Here is a 22540-nt window from a genome sequence, read left to right on the forward strand (position 1 = left end):
TAAGATAATTTACTTTGACAAAAGAATTACCTCTCTGATATTAATAGGTGTTTGATACTGAGTAGGATGGGGAAGGGGAAGATGCCAATAAAACTATGTTAAAGAATATTTTGCCAGAAAGAAATTTTAAGAAGAAAAAGCTAATAGTATAACTTGTTTCTTGAAAAGGAAGAAAGGTTAACTGGTCTTTGATAAAAAATATGCAATATTAACAAAGTATATGTGTGAGATTCAAAGTGAATCATTTATTTCTCATATTTGAAATGAGAGAGAAGAAAAAAGTTTGGTAATACATTTCTCAATTACCCATCCACCCACTATTTAGCTTCCTGCAGCTTCAGTCTAAAAATGTTAAATAATGAATTCCAGAAATAAACAATTCCTAAACTTTACTTGTTCCACCATCTTAGTAGGCCTGATAATGTCTTGTGAAGTCCCCCTTTGTTCAACTTGTGATATATAAATTCACAATATAATTGTACATAGTAAGCTAATATTCTCATAGGTCATATAATGCCTGTATCAGACACCTCATTTCATCTGATCATGGAGGTATTGCGTCATCACATAATAGGAGGAAGCACACATCACAATAGTGCAGTACAATGTGATATTTTGAGGAAGGCTGCAATAACATAGTGCTTATTGTGGTGTTTTGTTTAGTTGTTCAATTTGGTTAATAGTTATTACAGTTAATATCTTACCAAATCAAACTTTAGTATAGATATGAATGCATCTGAAAACACAGCATGCAAAGTTCTGTACAGTAAATAGATGTAGGGTTTCCATTAGACAAGACTAATGCAGAATCTTGAAATGTGTGCCGTATCAAAGGGGACACTATTACACGTCTCAAATACTTGATAATTGTCAGCAGTCCTTGTATAGGATTCTTTATTTTATTTTATTTTTGAGGGATTGGGGGGAAAGAATGTTCCTTGTGGTCAGGAAAATAGTTTCTTTTCTGAACATCTGTATTTTATGGGTGAAGGCAAAGAACCTCAAAGTAGTTTTATTCCTTAACAATAAAAGAAAACAACAAAGTTTATGCTTTGCTCCTGACAGCACACTTAGGAATTCAGAGACAGCTGTTTTAACTGTATTGCCTTTATTTTCTCCAAAGAGTAATTTGAGGAATGGCAAGTTGGCATTTGCAAGAGGTTAAAAGAAAAAGAAAATTGTCACCCTGTTGAGAATTTGTTCATGTGCCTGTTTTATGTTTCCAAATAACAGCCTGTGGGTTTATTCAATATAATTGTGAACTGTATTTTTAAGAGGTTAAGAGAGAGAAGTTTCTTAATTTAAAAAGTATAAGGGACTGGTGACATGGGCAGCATTCTCTAGTACAACTTCTGCTCTTTTAGCACTTCAAATTACTCTATTATATTTATTACATCTGATGGAGATACGGGGGGGAGCAGGAGCAAGAGAGAGAGAGAGAGAGGGAGAGAGAGTTTCCTATGACAGACAAAGAGAGAAACCAGAATATAAGGCACCAGAGATCAAACCAGCTGCCTCAGGAATGCAGGCCAGATGCACTACCAATTGAGCTATCCCCCTAGCCAGATTGCTATATTATATATCAGCTGTTTTTATCAACCCATACATAATACGTGTGTCTTCTGTATGCTCATATCATTTAAAAAATAATGGAGGAGCAAGACTTTTCTGTTTGGTCATTATATATATATATATATATATATATATATATATATATATATATATATATATATATAATAAGACTCTGACAACACTTACCATAATGGATTATTAAATGCCAGAAAATGCTTAGGGTATATTATTTTCACATACAGAGTAGATGAAACATAGATAACACTGGGACCTTACATAAGCGATATATTTCTCTTGGATGGATTTGCATTGAACAAAAATAATCATATGATTAAGGCTTCTGTAACCAACATGAAAATTCATCTATGAATTTTTAGCTCACATTTCACAAATAAAGGAGCTTACATAGACTTCCTGGTTCAGAGCACAGACATTACCTGGGTAGGAGCTACATATTTATGTACTGACTATTTGACCTTAGTAAGTTACTTTATCCTTAGTTTTCTCATGATGAAAATAGAAATTGTTAACATGCCTACCTGATTGAGTTGTTGCGAGGATTAAATGAGCTAATCCATGCAAAGCTGTTGGAGTGTTTATCCCACAGCAAGTGCACAATAAATATTGGAAAAAGGTATTACTCCCAGATAAAGGCTTACCAAATACTGTGTGTGAATATGAATTAATGTGAATATATATACATATATATGTATATATATAGAGAGAGAGTCACGCTTAGTATAGGTATTTATTGAAAGCCTATTAGGTTAGATGGCAACATTGTTCTTGTAACAGGAGATGTAGAAGCAAACGAGAATGAATGGTATATTACATGAAGAAAATGAAATATAGATGATATGGTAGAGTGGCTGAAATGAGAATTAAAGTGTGAAATCTGGAGTATATCAGGGATGAAGCCCTGTGATGAATGATATTTAGACTGAGAACAGGTACAACGTGAAGATTTGGGGTATGAGTCTTCCAGTGGACAGGAAGCATCCAATGGAATGGTCATGAGTTTTGTAAAGACTAGAAAGGTAGAAAAGTAATAAAGGGGAGTTCAACCTGAACATTATTAGCATTTTGAAAGGGATAATTCTTTGGTGTGGGTGATTGTCCAGTGTACTGTAAGATGGTTAGGATCATCCATAGTCTTTATGCTATAAATGTCAGTTGCACCTACCTACCCCAACTGTGAAAGCTGTTTCCAAACATTCTGATTCCCTAACCTTGACAAGGGAATGAGGAGAAAGATTTTTCCATCTGTGGAGGCCAGGTGGTGGCACCGTTGGTTGAGCACATACATTACCATATACAAGGACTTGGGTTCAAGTCCCTCTTCTCTACTTGCAGAATTGGGGTAGGGAGGCAGGGAGCTTCACAAGCAGTGAAGCAGGGCTGCAGATGTATATCTTTCTCTCTCTTTCCTCTCAATTTCTCTCTGTCCTATCAAAAATAATAATTAAAAGAAATAACAAGGGGAAAAGTGGTGGTGCATCTGCTTGATGGAGCATGTTACAGTGCACAAGGACCCAGGTTTGAGTCCTTGGTTCTGATTTTCAGAGGGAAAGCCTTGACAGCGGTGAAGCAGTGCTGCAGGTGTCTCTCTGTCTCTTTCCTTATCGTCCCCTTCTCTCTCAATTTCTGGCTGTCTCTATCCAATAAATAAATAAAGATAATAAAGAAACATAAAAGACTATTCCATCTGCAAAGAATAGTTTTACAAATTTCAGTGTCATCCTTACACAGGGGTCATGCTAATTGTCTCTGTATCATTCCAATTTCAGTGTATGTGACGCCAAAGCAAGTACATGAATAGAGTAGTTGTACATGAAATAAAAAGTGGTAGAGGGGATCTTGATAGTGCTTCTCAAGCAACACTTGAAAGATTTTAAGTGTCTTATCGTTTGACCTCACTGCCCACCTCTTGGTCTGAATGGTATCTGGATATGTAAAATAAGAAACTGAAACATCTGAGTCCTCTAACTTCAAATGTCAGTTATGATTTCTGTACTAAACCATAAGGCCTGTGTCTTTATTTCTGTCCTCAGAATATAAAGCAATATCTCCATTCAGTGAAAAGTCTGTTGAATAATATTGATCCATCATTATAAATGGATAAATATTGGAATGAAAGTAAAACTGTTTCTTATATGTTAGGTCACAAGGGTTGTGAGAGCTAGTAGCCAAGTATGACAATAGCAACCTTCATAAAATGCTTCTCAGTGTTTTATAATACTAGCAAGTTATCTATTCTTTATACTAATGTGATTCGCAACTTTAGAAACTATCTTTTGTTGTAAAATGAATAAGTAGTACAATAATAGCTCCTCTCTAGCACAACTGTTTTTTAAAAGAATAATTAAAAAATATAGAGCAGGTATAAACTTTAAAATGTACCCAATATTTAGAGATTTAGTTTCATCTTTAAACCGTCATTTCCTCCTTGACTAAGGCAGCATTCTCATTAGGTAATGCTTTCTTGACATACTTAACATCTGAGCAGGAATACTTTTTGGATAGAGAACAAAGTAGAAACAAACCCTGGAATTCTTCAGGAGTGCATTAAGGGGATTTGATCAGTTTTCCAGTTGAATTCCCAAAAAGTAGGTTTCTGGTATATATATGAAATATGGACAAGACTATAGGAAAAGAGGGGTACAATTCCACAAAATTCCCAACACCAAAACTCTATATCCCATCCCCTACCTTTAAAGCTTTCCCATTCTTTAACCCTCTGGGAGCATGGACCCAGAATCATTATACAGTACAGAAGGTAGGAGGTCTGGCTTCTGTAATTGCTTCTCCGCTGAGCACGGGCATTGGCAGGTCAATCCATACACCTAGCCTGCCTCTCTCTTTCCCTTGTGGGGCAGGACTCAGGTGAGGTGGGGCTCCAGGACACATGGGTGACTGCATCTGCCCAGGGAAGTCTGATTGGTGTCATGGTAGTATCTGAACTTGATGGCTGAAGAAGCATTAAGATATAAACTAGAACAAATTGTTAAATAATCAGGAACCTAAAGGCAAGAATATTGCAGATGATTTGGGGTCTCCACTTTGGAAAAATCTAGTAGGCCTATTTTAGTTACATTCCAAGGGGTCCATGACTTTACTAATTTTTGCCTGAGCCCAACAGTTAACATACAGGTGGACCAAAGGTATGGTGTCAGAATTGGATATAGGACTAGAAAGGGCAGAGAGGAGCTCTCAAATACGGAAAAAGTATATAAATAATGTTAACTTTAAACTTCATTGACTTGATCTGGGGCCCATATTCATTGCAGGAACCTGTATAACCTTTACTTCTCTGTAGGTCTGAGGTTGGATTCTGTTGTCATGGCTAGGAACATTCTAGGCTGTACTGAACAAAAGCATTCTTACTCTGTCTTTAAGCCTCACTGCATCATTGGGATTCATTTTTGGAGAATGAATAGGATGGGAAGAACTTCAGATATGAGCTTAGGTTGAAAGCATTAAAGGACATAAATTATGGTTAGGTCTTGTATAATACAACAAATCCTAAAAATGGAACTTTTAAAGTAAACCAAATTTCCAAATAATTTGGTTGTAAGAATAACTATCTTGCAGTGGGTTAAGTGCATGTGGTGCAAAGCGCAAGGACCAGCATAAAGATCCCACTTCGAGCCCCCAGCTCCCCACCTGCAGAAGAGTCGCTTCACAAGTGGTGAAGCAGGTCTGCAGATGTCTGTCTTTCTCTTCCCTCTGTTTTCCCCTCTCTCCATTTCTCTCTGTCCTATCTAACAATGACAGCATCAATAACAACAATAATAACTACAGTAACAATTAAAAAACAATAAGGACAATGAAAGGGGAAATAAATAAATATAAAAAAATTAAAAAAGAATAGCTATCTATTGCCTCCTTAAACCCTAAGAGAACAGGAACCATCCCCATTCTCTATAAAACTCATATTTCTCCAAGTCCTGGAATCTCTGGGGTGGGTTTTGCTTTCTGGCATGCTTTTCTCAATTCATACCAATTGATACTGCATCTGCAGATCTCAACCTAATCAATGCAACCAGTCCTGCCTCAGTATGTTTCATTTCAGCCTGTGTCTAGAGACATCAGTCATGGAAAGTCAACCCTTCAGCTTCTATACTCTGGTGAAACCTTTCCTAGTTTATAGGACTCCTTAATTCCATTTCAGGTGGTATACTTCCTAACAGAGTCCCAAAACCTACATATAGACCACGGCCCATGAGATAAAGTACATGTGCACATGTATCCATAAGTTAGGAGAAAATATATATCTTAAAGCAAAAGTGCACAATAGTTTATAGTGACTCAAGCAAATAGAAAGACCTAAAAAAGATTCCATAAAGTACTGAATCAAATAGTTTCTACTTAGATCTAATATCCTCCTCACCTACTTCTGTTTCACTTCCCTCAATCACTCCAAGGCTAACCTTGTCAGACAGCATAAGGACTACAAAAGCTGGATAAGGGCAAGAGACTGGCATACTCTTAAGATGGCTCTTTTGGTTACTACCAGGCCACCCTATCATTTAAAGCCCTAGTCAAGAAGTCCTGAGATTTCCATATAGACATAATGGTCCCAGACCTCTAACAGATCCCTCTCTCCACTGTCACTGGACATCTCCATCAGGAACAACATAGTGTACCCCTAGGTGGGCCCCTATAGGAACTTTCCCCTATAAGGATCGACAATAGTAGAGACAGCTTCATTCTCTGAAGGAAGGTTGGGCCAACATACTCTACCACTCTACGAAGATGGGTCTTGAAATTAGTGCAGCCTAGAACATTCCTAGCCATGACCACGGAATGCTAGCTCAGACCTACAGGGAAGCAGAGATTACATAGGCTCCTGCGGCGATTATGAGATTCTTTAAAAAAAAACAAAAAACAAAAAACCTAACCTATGCAATTAGACAGATTAAAACTAGTGGTTGTCTTTAGTTACAATGTGTGAAGGTTTATACTGGAATGTCCAGGCATCCAAAACGTGATAAAGCCAAACAAAGGCTCTGTAGACTTCCGTATTTCATTCACAGTTAGAAGCCTTTCCAGTTTACTTATACGCTTTCCCATGGGACTTGCTAAAGTATCAGATCCTTTGTTATACTGGGGCAAGTAGAAATACTTGAACAAATAATTTCTGTTTGGCACAGGTATCAGGTATTTGATTTTTTTTTTTTACCCTTCATCTTTCAACCCATATACTTCTGAATAATAACTAAAAATAATCCTTTACTAACAATGTCTCTTAGCTTTGGGAATTGACTTCTTCAGAAGTGAAAATTTCAAGTGAGGAAGGATAATTGAACCCAAGAATAGACTGTCATGGGACTCTCTCCATTCCTGGGGAACATAAAGGAAAGAATATGTAACCATCTGCTGGATGGGCTAGACACAGTTCTGTCTGGGCTGGGTTGTCTCTTGGGCTCCTTTCAGCTCTAGGCATCTATGATTTTTTTTTTTTGTAGAGGCAGAATTAATGCCATAGAGGTTTTTTTTTTTTTTTTTTTTTGTACTGTGAATCTGTGCCTTTCTGTAAAAATTCCTTATTGATTCTATTAAACTATTATTAGTGTATACTTATTTCAAAATGAGTACAATATAAAATGTGACAGTCGCTCCCCTACCTCAATCCAATTCATCCCTTAAAATGAAGGTTAATAGTGTGGAAGGTATATGTATATGCATTTTATGAATATACATAATTAAAAGTATGTGTATATGAGTTGACTCAGCTATAAATCTATTGATGCATAAGTAGATAGACATAATTGTTTTTATTATAAAAATGTTTTTCATAATTAATTCTCCCTCTAAAGTACTTTCTCTGCTCTAGTAAGAGTTTGAGGCTTTCTACATGTTTCTTCTTACAATACTCTCAACCTTTATATTGCGTCACATTAAAATCCAAAGAATTCTTCTGAAAAAGATGGCATTAATGAAATATAAGATGAGGAATATGGAGAGATGTCAATATTAGAAGTTTTCAGTAGAAAAATACTATACATACAGTGGTGGTATTTGTGATTGCATGCAATTTATATGGGATACATTCATCTTCAAGTCCTTTCTCTTATTTATGGATGGGCAGTTTTCTTCTATTATTTCCTCTAGGATGTTTACTTGCCCTACCTCTCTTCCACTGGCAGGCCAATTATGCAAATGTTACTTCTTTTGAGATCATCCCATATGTCCCTGTAGTTGTTTACAGTGTCTCTCAATCTCTTTTTTAGCTCTTTTACTTCCTTCTTAGTTTTCTCTAGCTCATCCTCTGTCTGACTAATTCTGTTTTCTGCTTCTGTTAATCTGATTTCCCTTCCCTCAGCTTCCTTCTTCAATTCAGTTACAGAATTAGTTTATTCTGCTAGTTTTCCTTTTAGCTCAGCTATGTCAGCGTTCAGTTCTCTAATTACCTCAAGGTAGCTGGTATTTTCCTTGAGTATCTCATCTATTGTTTTCCTAATTCTAATAGCCCTTTTCTCAATAGTTGTCATCATTTCTGTAACTAATAGTTCCATTACTGTTTGGATAGTTCTCTTATCTATACTTGCTTTTGACTTATTTTGAGTTTCTTCTGGGGTCTTGTCCTCATTCATTGTGCTAGTAGTTTTATTTGCTCTCAATTTGATCATTTTTTTTTTTAGTTGGTGTAGTTTGTATTTTTCTGTCCTGTTGCTCTTCAGTTGTGTTGTGTGAGTATAGGCCACAGTGGAGTCTTTTCTCAGATGAAATCACAAACCTCAGAAAGTACAATAGCAGCCAAAGCAAAGATTAATACAGTTCAACCAAAACCAGATAGTCAAGCAGCGCCTCCACTCTAAAAACAAAAACCAACAATACAAAGGGAAAGAAAAAGGAAAGGAAAAAAAGGAAAGAAAGAAAGGAAAGAAAAGAAGCAAGGAAAAGTAAGAATAAACAAGTATGAAAATAAGCTGTCAACTATAAATTCTAGAGATAGTGTGAAAAGAGAGAAGGAAAGAGGAAAGAGACACAGGGGGAGAGAGAGAGAGAAGAAATAATCTACTCTCAGTCAGACTTCTTCTACAAGATAATTCACAAATGAGTGCCAGTGAATAAAAAAGAAAGAAAAAACCAGTTAAAGGAAAGATTTTTTCAGATCAGCTTTAAAGAAAGAAAAAGAGAAGTAGAAAAGAGAGAGAGAGAGAGAGAGAGAGAGAAATCCCTCCCAGAATGTGTAGCACACCAAATCACCTATCAATGGAAGAAGCAGCAATGGTTACTTTTGCTCAAGTTGGATAGGGGGGAAAAGAGACAAGTACAAGTAATAATGATAATAGAATAAAATTAAATAAAATTCCCTAACAGTCTGCATTTTGAACCAGTACTGACTGGCTCCACACAGCTTCATCTCTTTCCTAAACCAGGCTAAAAATAAATAATTCTAAGAGGTAGCTATCAGGCAAACTCAGGCATTAGCAGAAAACACAGGTACCAAAGCAAGACCAAGGCCTTGATTGGTCAGGTATTCTGTCACACAGATAAGAGTTCCTACTACCTTCAATGTCTTTTGAATGACACGCATTTGAAAGGCACCACTGCTGATACAAGAATCTTGCTAAAGAAATTCTTTCCACAGAAGTCCCACCAGGAGTAGCTGGTGTGGGGGTTGGGAACTAGCAAAACAGAAAACTCCCAGCCAATCTCCCTGATTCTTCTCCCTTTTTGGCCTCTTATAGGACTCTTCTTTAGTTCTTGTCTGACCACCCAGTGCACCCCTATGGCAATACTGACCCAGAATTCCTACCCTCACCCAAACTTCCCACTTTGAAGCAGCCTCCTTGCAGAGCTCAGGCCATGCATTTTCTCCGAGTCACCGAGGATATATTCATAAAAGGAAAATCACTGAGTCTAAGGATATATGTCTATTTGTGATGTAACCAGTCTCAAGAAACACCTGTAAAATATTTTTTTGTGAACTACTACAACAAACTTCACTCATTAGTATTTTGCCATTTTTCCAAAGGCTTTGTCTGAGAAGGTAGTGATGTGTGGGCATGGCCCTTTACTGGGCAAAAAAAGAACTCTTATTTCAGGTCAAAATATGGACATGTAGGAAGAAAAGAATATAAAGAAGTTGTGTATTCAATGGAGTACTACTCAGGTATTAAAAATGGTGGTTTCACCATTTTTAGCCCATCTTGGATGGAGCTTGAAGAAATCATGTTAAGTAAAATAAGTCAGAAATAAAAGGATGAATATGAGATGATCTTAATCACAGGAAGAAGCTGAAAAACAAGATCAGAAGAGAAGACACTAAGCAGAACATGGAATGAAATTGGTATATTGCACTAAAGTAAACGACTCTTAGATTGGTAGGGTGGGGGAGGGTTCAGGTCCTGGAACATGATGGCAGAGGACCTAGTGGAGCTTGCATTGTTAAGTAGAAAACTATGAAATGTTATGCATGTACAGGCGTTTGTATTTACTGTTGATTATAAAACATTAATCCCCCAACAAATAAAAAAAGAAGTTGTTTATTAAGTCAGTTACTACGAAGTATAGAACTAGAAAATTTTGACAGGGCAAAATTGAGAGTAATTTCTAAACTCTACAAGCTGCTATTTATTCTTTTGGTCTCAACTCTCATCTTCTAACCTTCAGTTCAGACATCTTTTTTTTTTTTTTTTAGGATCTCTTATGTTCTTATGTTATTAATTCTTTTTATCTTACTCCACTGAAACATCCACATATCCCATTCTTGGGCTCTCACTTCATGTTGTGCTTTCCCCTATTACAGCAACCAGTAACTCTCTCAGTCTACATCATGGTTTGAATTTCTTTTTTTTTTATTACTATATTATCTTTACTTATTGGATAGAGACAGCCAGAAGTCAAGAGGTATGGGGAGACAGAGAGGGAGAGAAACAGAGAGACACCTGCAGCCCTGCTTCACCACTTGTGAAGCTTCCCCCTACAGGTGGGGACTGGAGACTTGAACCTGGCTCCTTGCACATTATAACATGTGTACTCAGGAGAATTCAATGCCAAGCCACGGATCCAGATTTGAGGCCCAGCACCATGTTGGAGATTATTTGGCAGAGGAAGAAGCTTGTGTGTGGTCTCTGTCCCTCTCTTTCTTTCTATCTAAGCATCTCTGTCTCTGAATAAAGAAGCATCCTGGAGCAGTAATATCATGCATTGTTAAGACTCTGGCTCTTTTAACAATGCCTTAGAATTTTCCTTGTAAATGCCCTTCACCTCCTTTGTGAGAGTCAATCTGAGGTATTTTATTTTGTTGCATTCCTGTTCCCCAAGGCCTTACCATTGTATCTAGTTTACATCAAGACAAAAGACTATGGAGAAGGAAGGAAAGGGACAGGGTGAAGAGGCATTGTGTGTCATCCTGTTGTGTCTCCTAACCCCCAGTCAAGGGGAGATGAGCTGTTGTACCTAAGTACTGATGTAAGTACTAAAGACTGATGTAAGCCATCTACCCTTCCCAATAAAAATAAATAAATAACAAACTATTGTATCAAATGTTAGGACTCTAGCAAGTGAATTCGGAGATGGGGGAACAGAAACATGCAGAGTATCATAGAACAGAAGATGAAACGACATGGTCATCATAAATCTACTTACTAAACTCAATAAAATGTCTATCAAGAGAATTTATTTTCTTCATTTGCTATTACTGTTCATGTTGAAGCAAATTTGACATCCTCCAAGAATCTAGTGGGTTGATAAATATCTCACCCAGGAGGGTCACAGTGTTGAAAGACAGTTCTGTTTGCACTTTAAGATGGAAGTTTCTCCACAGCATAAATATACCACTGACATCAAAACAAAGGTCAGGTCCAGTACTCCATACTTGTATATTTATTAGAGACTAAAACTGATCGTCTTCTAGGACAGCCTAAATGCTCACTCAAGAATTCCTTAAAAACAAACTAAATAAGGTGGCAAGATAGCTTGTCTGGATAGTTCAGTGACTTTTTCATGCTGCTTTATCATGTGCATGACCCAGGTTCCAGCCAAGCTCCCCCATACTGGGGAAATTTTGGTGACTTTCTCTTTATCTTTCTATCTCAATCTCAGAAAAATGTCCACTCAGAGTGGTGAAGAACCTGTGACGATCAAAACAAAAACAAACAAAAAACCTAATAGCTATGCATAGTGTCTCAACATTTACATTTTCTATTTGATACTTGATATTTCAAATTCTCAAAAATACTTTTTATTTATATATTTATTTGTGCTCAATCACATACATCGAAATATGCCTAACTTATTTATTAAGAGTTGCTTTGATCTCTTTCTCTTCAACTTTATTTCACTTATGTGCTAGAAGTTCCATCTTACTTTACCAAATTGTATTCTAAATTTTACCTGACAATTGTCACAACATGAGAACACAAATACAGGAAGAATATACCTTTACAAGTGAAACAAACTAATGATATGATGAAAAATAATATTCTTTCAAATTGAAAAATCTACTACAAAACAGGAATTATTCTCAGTCACTTTTAACTATGCCATCCATTAAACCTCTGAAATATGTGAAATGGCCTTGTAACCTCTTATCTGGGAAAATGGTTTGCTGTATACTACAGCAGTCACTAGCTCAATACCTCAGGGTTTTCAGGAAAGTCTGAATTGATAGCCTCTCCAATTGCCATTTCTCCTTACAATCACACAACCCTTCCCCTATATGGAGTGGAATCACATGATTCTGATCAGTTCTTAGGAACGGAATAGTTCTGATGTTCCATATATGTGTTTTGCTTAAAATATGGTGCAGAACTGAAAGCCACATGCTTAATATTATGTACAGAAAAAAAGACTAAAATAAGTCAATTTCCATAGGTATTCATTGCACTTAGTTAAGTGCAATGAATATAAAGCAAATGCTCCTGCTTGTTGCAGTTTCATTCTTAAATAGTTGGAATATGAGAGCAGTAGCTCTAAAAAAAGGAAATTTTTTCATGTTAGTGCTAATATCTTTTTTTTCCTATACTTGATATCAACTACTAATTTATTTTTGGTAGTAAGATCATGAAAATCAAGATTTCAATTGTTGTTTTAGAGATCCAGGGAGCAAAAGCAGAAGTCAGTGATACCTTATTTTTTCATTCCTCACGGTCAGGAAACAAAGAAACCTGGGGCTTCCTTCTGTTCCTTACATACTTTCCCCAAGAATTTCTCTCCTGAAGTTACTTTTATCTTTGGGTATTTGGCCACCTTTTCTTAAGATTAAAATAAGTGAAAATAGTTGGTTTAACTTTTTTTTAATGAGGCATTCCACTCACTTATCCAGAAGGATCTAGACAGGAAATAGAAACCATACCAACAGAGGGAATTTAATATAAAAGATGTTAATAGATCATTGAAGAACTGAGACTTTAAAAATAGAACTATAGAGGCTGGGTGATGGTGCACCTGGTTGAGCATACATATTATAATGCACAGGGACACAGGTTCAAGCCCCTGGTCTCCACCTGCAGGGGGAAAGCCTTGCAAGTGGTGAAACAGTACTGCAGGTGTCTCTCTCCCTCTCTACCTACCCCTTCACTCTTGATTTTCAGCTGTCTCTAATTAATATTTTTTAAAGTACATCTACAAGGAATCATGGAGGCAGTAATTGCAGGACTCAAATCTCCTAGACATGATATTGATTATCTGATAGTAGAGATTCTGAGCTTGCAAGAAGAGTGCTACACTCTTTATCCACTAGTATCGATAACTTGGAACAGCATATAAGCTATTCTGTAAGTATAGAAACACTATTGTAACCAACAATTTCTATAGTAAGGATCAGAAATCAAACAGGAAGGAGTGTCTTCTTTCTTTTCCTATTTGATGATCTGCCTGATAGTGACCAATAATTTTCTACTGATAAACTATAACAGCTGTCAAAGGTGAAATTTAGTCTTCAAAAGTTAAGCCTTAATATTAACAAAAGCAGAAAATAATGAATGTGCGGTCAAGGGGCATTAGTTTAATAATTTGCAATTTATTATCAGTCATGAAAAGTATCATATATGTCATTATGAAATTCATATTTTTCTTATACTTTTATATTATTTGCAAAATGGTAGGTGAACTTTTTCCTCAAATTAGATAATTCACCTCTTACACCACACTTTCCTTTTTCTTTCTTTACACAATTTAGTAAAGTGGTTTACTGCGACCTTACAATGATGTGCCTTGGTGCTGGTCATTTTGCATTCATTTACCTAGGTATATTCTTTACCTCTTGAATGACTATGTTCTCAGAATTACCTAAATAAGGAAAATACTCCACCACAATTTCCCTGAATATGGTCTCTGTTCCTTTCACCTTGACCTTTTCCACAGGAATTCCTATCACTCTTACATTTGACCCCTTGATGGAGTCTGAAATTTCACAGTTGGTTAATTCTTTCTAAACCTTTCCAATCCCTCATCTTTAAATGTAAAAAGTAGGCTAATTGTATCTTCTATGTTAAATATTTTGTCTTCTACTTGAATGAGTCTACTTCCTAAACCTTCTACCTGAGCTTGAACTGCACTCAGTGTTTCTCACTCCCTGTAATTCTATTTGCAATTTTTCTTTCATGCTTCTTAATTACTTGGTGAACTCTGATTGACATTCTTCATTCATATTTTCTAACTGCTTAGAGAACTTTTTTCAAAGCTTTTCTTTTGTGTTTCCTAATTCCTTAATGGAATATTCTTTCAACTCTTGAATATACTTCTCCATACTTGGATTCTTAAAGAGTCTTCATAATGAGATTTCTGTAGCCTTTCTCTGATAGTCCCTCTATTTTTTTTTTTTTTTTTGCCTCCAGGGTTATTGCTGGGTCTTTGTGCCTGCACTACAAATTGACTATTCCTGGAGGCCATTTTTCCCTTTTCTTGCCCTTGTGGTTTATCATTTTGTTGTTGTTATTATTGTTGTTTTTGTCGTTGTTGGATAGGACAGAGAGAAAGAGAGAGAGGAGGGGAGACAGAAATGGGGGGAGAAAGACAGACACCTGCAGACCTGCTTCACTGCCCATGAAGTGACCGCCCTGCAGGTAAGCAGCCAGGGGCTCGAACTGGAATCCTTATACCAGTCCTTGCTCTTTAAGTCATGTGTGCTTAACTTAACCTGCTGTGCTACCGCCCAACCCTGCAGTCCCTCTATTTTCTTATGTTTCATTTCCTTTTTTTTTGGAAGAGCACTTCTCAGCTCTGATTTGTGGTGATTTCTGCAGCATTAGTGTCGTGGTCTCTGGGCTTCACTTTATTTATGTTTTGTATCGTGCAGAGGTGTGAGTTAGGGTTAGATTTTTATTGTTGTTGTTGTTGTTTCTTTGAGCTGTTTTGTGCTCCATATGGTGCATGTGTATGGTTTCTCTGTGTGATTTCAGTCTGAAGCAAAGCCTCGGGGGTCAGAACTGTGGCCATGTTCATAGAAGCAGCTGCTACCAGCTGCTACAAATTACCTTTATGTTTTGGCAACAGATCAGACTTCTTTTGGGCACAAATGCCCTCTGCTTTTTATAGTGTGTCCTTGCCTGAAATTCAGTGCTAATGTACCCTGATGTCATGGATTAAAAGGTCATAAATTCTCTTGTCTGACTGCCAGCACTGTATGTTGCCTTGATGGTTTGCTGTGTATAGAGGGAAAATGGTAACTGTTTCTGTTTGCCTTCAGTCCCATGCCCCCTCTCATCCCAGTCATGTGCTGGTGATCACCCACCTGATGCTTTTGCAGATGTCTCAGCTGTAGTTAGTGAATTGTTAAATTCAATAATTGTGCATATTTGTTGTTTTGGGGAAGAGTCTGATCCGGTAGCTGCTACACCATAGGCATGCCTCCCGGAGGTGTAGACATCTCCCCTGATGTCAGCATGTGCCACATTTTTATTTCTTAGTGGTCTTGTTTGCAGAGCCAAGTCTGGCACATGCAATTTTTTAATTTATTTCCTCTGGGATTGCTTGGTTGTTTTTCATGATTTATTTGTTTGTTTGTTTGTTTGTTTTAGAGAGAGAGAGGGAGACAAAGAGAGAGAGAAGTCAGACAACTGCTTAACTCTGACTTACTGTGGTGTCTGGGATTAAACCTGCCACCTCTGAGTCTCAAACATAAAAACCAGGTGCTCTGTTTCCCTGTCCATGCTTAGCTTTTTTGACAAAAAAAAAAAAAAATTCATTTCATGATTGAATAATAGTTTGAGACAATTATTTATGCAGTGAAAATGACAAAAATATGTGTTGTAAGTTCCCAAAGAAGAGTATTATCTAATTACTAATAGGAGCAAATCATTCACTCATTTTTTCCAAACTATTTATTTTACTTCTAAAATGTTAACAGGTATAAAAGATGCATTTTGGTATATAACATGGAGATTTGGAGGTGAATGATGAATGGTATTGTCAAGGAGTTATACAAATAAATAAACTTTTATACATTCATATAAAATTAACAGAATGGTAAATTCTTGAGAAACAAAATAGATTAGTGGCTGCTTAGAGCTAAGGGTGTGACAAGGGGTTGCAGAATGATGAGATACAGATAACAGGATGAGCTCCTCTTTAGCAATGACACACTACACCAAAATAAGATCAGCATAATCATATAAATATGCTAAAAACATTATAATTATAATATTGCATAATTTAAATGTTTATTTGAATAGTACCTCAACTATGAAAGCTTTTTAAATATTAGTAAACAAATTCTGCTGGTGGCATTAATGGTCAAACAAGCTTTATTGTTATTTTTCTTATCATATGAACAAATAATAATTGATATTTTCTCTTATTAATTATTTTAAATTGATACAAATTGACCTAAACCTTCAATCACTTCAAATATAAGTCCATAAATTAAAATTTGGTAACTTAGTTTTATGTATTCCAGTAGATACAAATTTCCAATTCCATCTTTCTCCCATTCATTTATTTATTTTTTAACTTTTTATTTATTTAAAAAAGTAGACATTAACAAAACCATAGGATAAGAGGGGTACAACTCCACACAATTCCCATCACCAGATCTCCGTATACCATCCCCTCCCCTGATAGCTTTCCTAGTCTTTATTCCTCTGGGAGTATGGACCCAAGGTCACTGTGGCATGCAGAAGGTGGAAGATCTGACTTCTGTAATTGTTTCCCCACTGATCATGGGTACAACTGTTTAGCTGCTGCTTACTATGTCCCAGTCACTACGAATGCTCAAAGGTTCCCTTGATGAAACAAACAATCCTTCTCTTGCTTTTCAGTAATTACAAATATAGTGAATAATAAATCTAATGTAGCCTACTCTGTATTTGAATATGTTTTTTAAACAGATGGACTTTTTTTTTAACTTTCAGGTAAGTCTTGATTATTAATATACATGTGAGGAGTCTTGGATACCCAAGGAAAACCTCCAATATAAATTATAAAGTCCAAAACATACAGAAAAAAAAAACAAATAACTTGCAATTTGAAAGAAAAAAAATGACTACAAGATAAGCTAGGTGAAAAATTTCTAAAATGTATCATTAAAATCTTCAGAGAAATAAAGAACAATAACAAATAGCATTTTTGCTTAGGGTCAGTGCTTACTCCACGAATCCACCAAATCCTAGCAGACATGTTTTCTTCTTTTTATTTTTTGATACAAAGAAATTAATAGTAAAAAATGCATGTACATGAGGGAGAGAGAGAAAGGAAGAGAGACCTGGAGCACTGCTTTATCACTCATGAAGTTTCCCACCCTACAGGTTGGGACCAAGGGCCCTGGATCATTATACATGGTGTCACTTGCACTCTACCAAGTACCCCATTACCTGGCTTAGAGTTATCACTGTTATATATTAATTTTCTATCATTAAATAATTTTCCCTTTATTTTAACTCACATATGATATCCTGATGTTTATTGCCTAACTTGCTGATTTTTTAAAAATTTTATTAGTGATTTAATATTTATTTACAAAATTACATGTCAACAGAGGTATAATTCTACACCATTTCACCACCAGAGTTCTGAATCTTCAGTATCCCCACTGCAAGCCACCACAGTTCCCCTAAAGTTTTAGACATGGCCAACCATCATCTCTACAACTATCTGTCTACATTTGTACATATTGCCCCCTTTTTTCCAGGTCCAGTCCTCTCTTCCCCTCCAAACCACTCTATTACTTCATCCATATGTCCTTCTTTTTCCTTTCTCTCTCCCGGTCCTGATGGAGCTGGAATTCAAAGCTTTCTTATGCTCCTGTCCTATCACTTCCCTTCACTGGTAGTATGGATTTTTTCTTGAGGTACAGAAGGTAGGAGTTCTTAAAGGGCTAGCGTGAGGGTGTTTCTTCCCAGGCACATGCTCTCTGGGTTGGAGAGAAATCGACCGGAGCCAATCTGGGCTGCTGCTTACTCAGTGACATGGGAGAGAAACCAGAAACTTATCTGTCTTATTTGAACCATCTTTACTCACACAGTTTTCAAGATTAAGCGTTTCACATTTATACCAAGATTTTTTAAAAAATCAAAAGAGGAAAAAACAATTTTTTGACTGTTTCTGGACATCTCCAGAAACCATGGCTGTGTCCAGCATTTTTATATAAAGTAAGTTAAGTTTCAGAGTACTCTGAGCAAAATGGTTCATACAAAATGGTTCATACACTCACTCACAAAACACAACTGGCCAGTCATAGCATAAGATATTCAGAGAAAGGGGGCGGGAAGAAAGGGCTCTGTGAACCAGATTTTTCAGATCCCGCCATGTCATATTATGGGTCCTGGGGTGCATCCTGCATCCAGTCCTCTTGCAGTATTTCTTCTTCCTCAGGGATAGCAGCACCATCATGCGGGTATTGCTGGATATGGCAGGCAGGAAGCCAGACAGATTTTAAGTAATCCTGCAGAAACACGCATGTAAAACCCCTCCCCATGGTCAATAGGGGGGCCAGGTCCTTTCCAAATTATATAGAGTTGGTCTTTCCATTTAACCTTAATAGCTGGGAGGGTGGATGGTGTTTGCTAATGAAGAATAATAGGAGGTTGGTCTGAGTTTTTGTAAATATTAAAGAGATTTAATGTAGTTAATGCATTTTCCAGCTGGATATTTGGGGGTATAATTCCCCTTTTTGTTTATTTAATTGAGCCTTGAGAGTTTGATGGGCCCTCTCGACAATGCCTTGCCCCTGTGGATTATAAGGAATGCCTGTAGTGTGAATAATGTTCCAGAGGGAACAAAAGTCTTTAAATTGTTTGCGGGTAAAAGCATTCCCATTGTCCATTTTAAGTTCAAGAGGAATTCCCATTACAACAAAACAGGAGAGCATATGGCTTATAAGCTTTTTTGAGCTTTCTCCTATCTGAGCTGTCGCCCATATAAATTTAGAAAAGGTATCAATTGAGACAAACACATATTATTGTTTGCCAAAGTTGGGTAAGTGGGTGACATCAATTTGCCAAAGAGTGTTGGCTTTTAAGCCTCAGGGGTTAACAACAGATGTCTTGATTAGATGTGCACAGGAGGAGTATATAGCAAGAATACATTTCAACTGTGCCATCAGGAAAGCGAGGTCGAAGGCCTTTAAGATTAACATGGGTTCTTTCCTTGACCCATGTTAAGATTAACATGGGTCAAGGAAAGAAAATTAGCAGGATTAGAGACAGAAGCTAGGAGAATTCCTGTGGAGGCGAGGTGGTAGGCTGAAGCATTCCCTTAAGACAAGGGACCAGGAAAAGTGCTGTGGGAATGAAGGTGTTGAACATATAGTGGTTGAGTTCGAGAACAGAGCATAGAGGCAAGTTGCATTAAGAGAGGAGAAAGTGAGTTGTCATCAATTCTCATATAAGAATGAGCAAGCCATGGAAGTAAGTTAACAGTATACACACTGTCAGAAAGAAGGTTGTAGGGTTCTGGTACAGCTTTTAAGGCTAGGAGAACAGCATAGAGTTCTTTGTACTGAGGGGAGTTATCAGAAAGCTCAGTAAAGAGAGACATGGGACATTGTTTATCTGGATAATATATAAAGGCAGCAGCTTCCTTCTTGCCACCATCAGTAAAATTGTGGGAGCAGAGGGAATGGGATCTTGAGAGAAAAGTCTAGGTACTAGTAGAGGCAAAAGAGGTAAAAAGGCTGTAAATTTATTAGAAAGAATATGAGTATCTAATTGTCCTGGAAAACCCATTAAATTTATGCCAAAACGAGAATGGTGGCTTATGAGCCACTCTGTATCTGTGAGAGAAAAAGGAAGAATAATTGAATCTTGTTCCCTTCCTAAGACCTGAATTGATCTGTTTCTTCCTTGGCAAATCATAGATGCTAAGGAATCAATCTCAGTAAGAAGTCTTGGAGCTAATGGCATATGAAGCCATTTGAGAACACCGTGACTCTGCTATATAGGCCCCACCATGGTAGGGGAGGAGGTAAGCATCAAAAGATTTATGGGAGAGGAGGGGGAGAACCTAAAGAGGTGCATGTCCTAGAGAGCCTGATTAACCCTTTCTAGCACTAAGGAGGCTTTGGCGGTTATAGTACACTTTGAGGAGGGCTGTTTGTCTCCTTTTACTGTTTACAGATCAAACAGTGGTTGCAGCTAGTGGGGAGATAACAATATTGCCTAAACCAATTTAAATTTCCAAGAAAACTTTGTAAAGAAGCAAGACTGAGATTAGAAGGAATAGTAACAGAAGGTTTTAAGGGATAAATCTGTGTTAGAGAAATCTCTGAGCCTAAGAAAGATATTGGAGGAATTAGCTGTACCTTCTCAGGAGCTACATTATGGCTGTTTTTCTTTAAGGCAGGAATAAGAAAATCATGTAGGGCAGAGAGATCTGTATCTAATTTTCCCAATATTAAGACATCATCCATATAGTGGAAAATCTTAAGGCCCTTATGAATTATGGAAAAGGAGCAGATTTAACAGCCTCTTGACAAATAGTAGGACTATTGGCCATGCCCTGGGTCTGTATCACCCACTCAAATCTATCGGCAGGGTTGGCGTTATTAATAGAAGGAACAGAGAAGGCAAAACATTTACAATCTTGTGTGTGCAAGGGAATAGAGAAAAAAAATCTTTTATATTGATAGCTATGATTGGAATTCCCATGGGAATTGCCAAAGCAAGAGGCAAACCCCTTCGGGAGTAGCTCCAAACCTGCATGGTTTTATTAACCACACAGAGATCTTGGAGGAGGCGCCATTTTCCCGAGCACTTTTTAATCACAAAGACAGGAGTATTCCATGGGCTTCTGGATTGGCGAATGTGTCCCAAGGACAACTGCTCTTGGACGAGCTCTTTTAAAATTTCTAGCTTCTCCCTAGGCAAAGGCCAATGCTCCACCCAGACAGGCTTGTTAGAAAGCCAATCTAAGCAGGGAGTTTCGTTATGAACAGTGGCTGTTAGTATTGGGGGTGCTGGTCAGATCTAGAAGTCTCAAGGGAGTGAGAGACACCCTGCAAAGGTGTCTGAGGATATTACCACATCAAGAACTTCCAGAGAGTCTCTGCCTAGTAAATTGGTGCTAATATCAGCTATCAAAGAACAAAAGCATCTGGTTGTCCCTTCTGGGTCTTCCCACACAAGTGAATCTCGTGTGAGGAAATCTTGTGTCAAGCCTCCCACACCATGTATATGTGGTCCTGGAAGGAGTTCCCAACTCTGGGGAACCTCTGCTTGCCTTAAAATAGTCTTGTCTGCTCTGTTATCAATCAAACACTTAAAAGGAATTTTACCAGTCCTTACTGTCATAGTAGGGTGACCCCTTTCTAAAACAGGGGTGGTCCACAAAATCTCAGGCTCTGAATCCACACCGTTTTCTTGCTCCAGCTGGCCATTTTTATGCTGGGAATTCCCACACACCTCGCACTCCTCCTCCTGCTCACCCTCTGCTATTGTTACATGGTGTGGTGGGTGGAGCGACGGGTTGGGTCCTGGGCTGGGCTCTTGTTTACAGAAAAAAGGCTCAGCACTAAGGGGGCAACCTGCTTGACTCCCTCTAGAAGGCGAGGCTGAGGGATGCCCCACGCCTAGTTTAAATCCCTGTTTAAATCTATATTTGGCATGGGCATGCCATTTTTATGAAACTTAGACCAATAATCTTTCCTCAAATGAAAACCTTTCTGGCATCTAGAACAAGGTGTTCAGGGCCTCTGGTTCCTTGACTGGAAGCAGGGTCACAGTTTTTTTTCTGAACATTGGTTATGTCAATGCCCTTGCCATCCACACTGGAAGCAAGCCCCTTTTTCTTTTCTAGGGCAGCTGCAAAGGCTTGCATCATAATAGCTGCCTGACAAGAGCGTGATCCAATCTCCTGTGTCAGTATAATCCAGGAGTCTGGTGTTTGTTTTTAAGACCAATGCATGCCTGATGGAAGTCAGGCCATCCAAGACAATAGATTTTAATAAAAATTGGTGGGCGTCTGGGCCAGAATTTTTTCTTTCTCAACCTGATTGGACCCTGGTGTTGAGTTTAGCTAGGGCTTCATCAGGTTCTTGGTGAAGGGAGAGAATGGGAGCTGAGGCCTCTCCCATGGGGGGTTTAATCTCTCTCATGCTTGTAACGCACAGAGGTGCATACCTGATTAAAATACCGGGTGTAATTCCCATCTGCTTGCTGAAGTCCTGTCTCCCAGCATCCCACCCTAAAAAGGGCCTCAAATTCCCAGTTATGCTGGTTCTGACTGTTCCTGTGGGATTGCTGCAGGCATTCCTCCCTGAAAAGATGCTTCCACTTGAAGGAAGAGCAGGCCTGGGAGCATAGCATGAGCTGTGTCCCTCTAGTCTTGGGGGGTATTAAGGTTCTGGAGAAGGCCATGCAAAATGGATCTGGTCCATGGAGCATGAACTCCGTCCTCCTTAATTGCTTGGTGAAGTTTTTTAAGATCTGTGGAGGAATATGGGTACCGCACCTTAGGTCTCTGTCTATTGGGGCTAATGTTTACCGGAATGTGTGGACTTGTTCCAGAGGAAACGCTGTGTCACGAAGCCAGCAATGATATTCTGTGTCTGATAGCATAGCGGCGGGGGGTGGAGCCACAG

At 37.9% G+C, this 22540-nt stretch overlaps 1 non-coding gene across 1 annotated transcript; it reads right to left on the reverse strand.

The window, feature by feature from the left end:
• Positions 1 to 3281: 3281 nt before the first annotated feature.
• On the reverse strand, positions 3282 to 3383 carry LOC132541055 (U6 spliceosomal RNA). Its single transcript, XR_009552245.1, has one exon. It is a non-coding gene; the product is annotated as a U6 spliceosomal RNA (small nuclear RNA).
• Positions 3384 to 22540: the final 19157 nt, after the last annotated feature.

Source organism: Erinaceus europaeus, chromosome 10, assembly GCF_950295315.1.
Source record: "Erinaceus europaeus chromosome 10, mEriEur2.1, whole genome shotgun sequence".
NCBI classification, from domain to species: Eukaryota; Metazoa; Chordata; class Mammalia; order Eulipotyphla; family Erinaceidae; genus Erinaceus; species Erinaceus europaeus.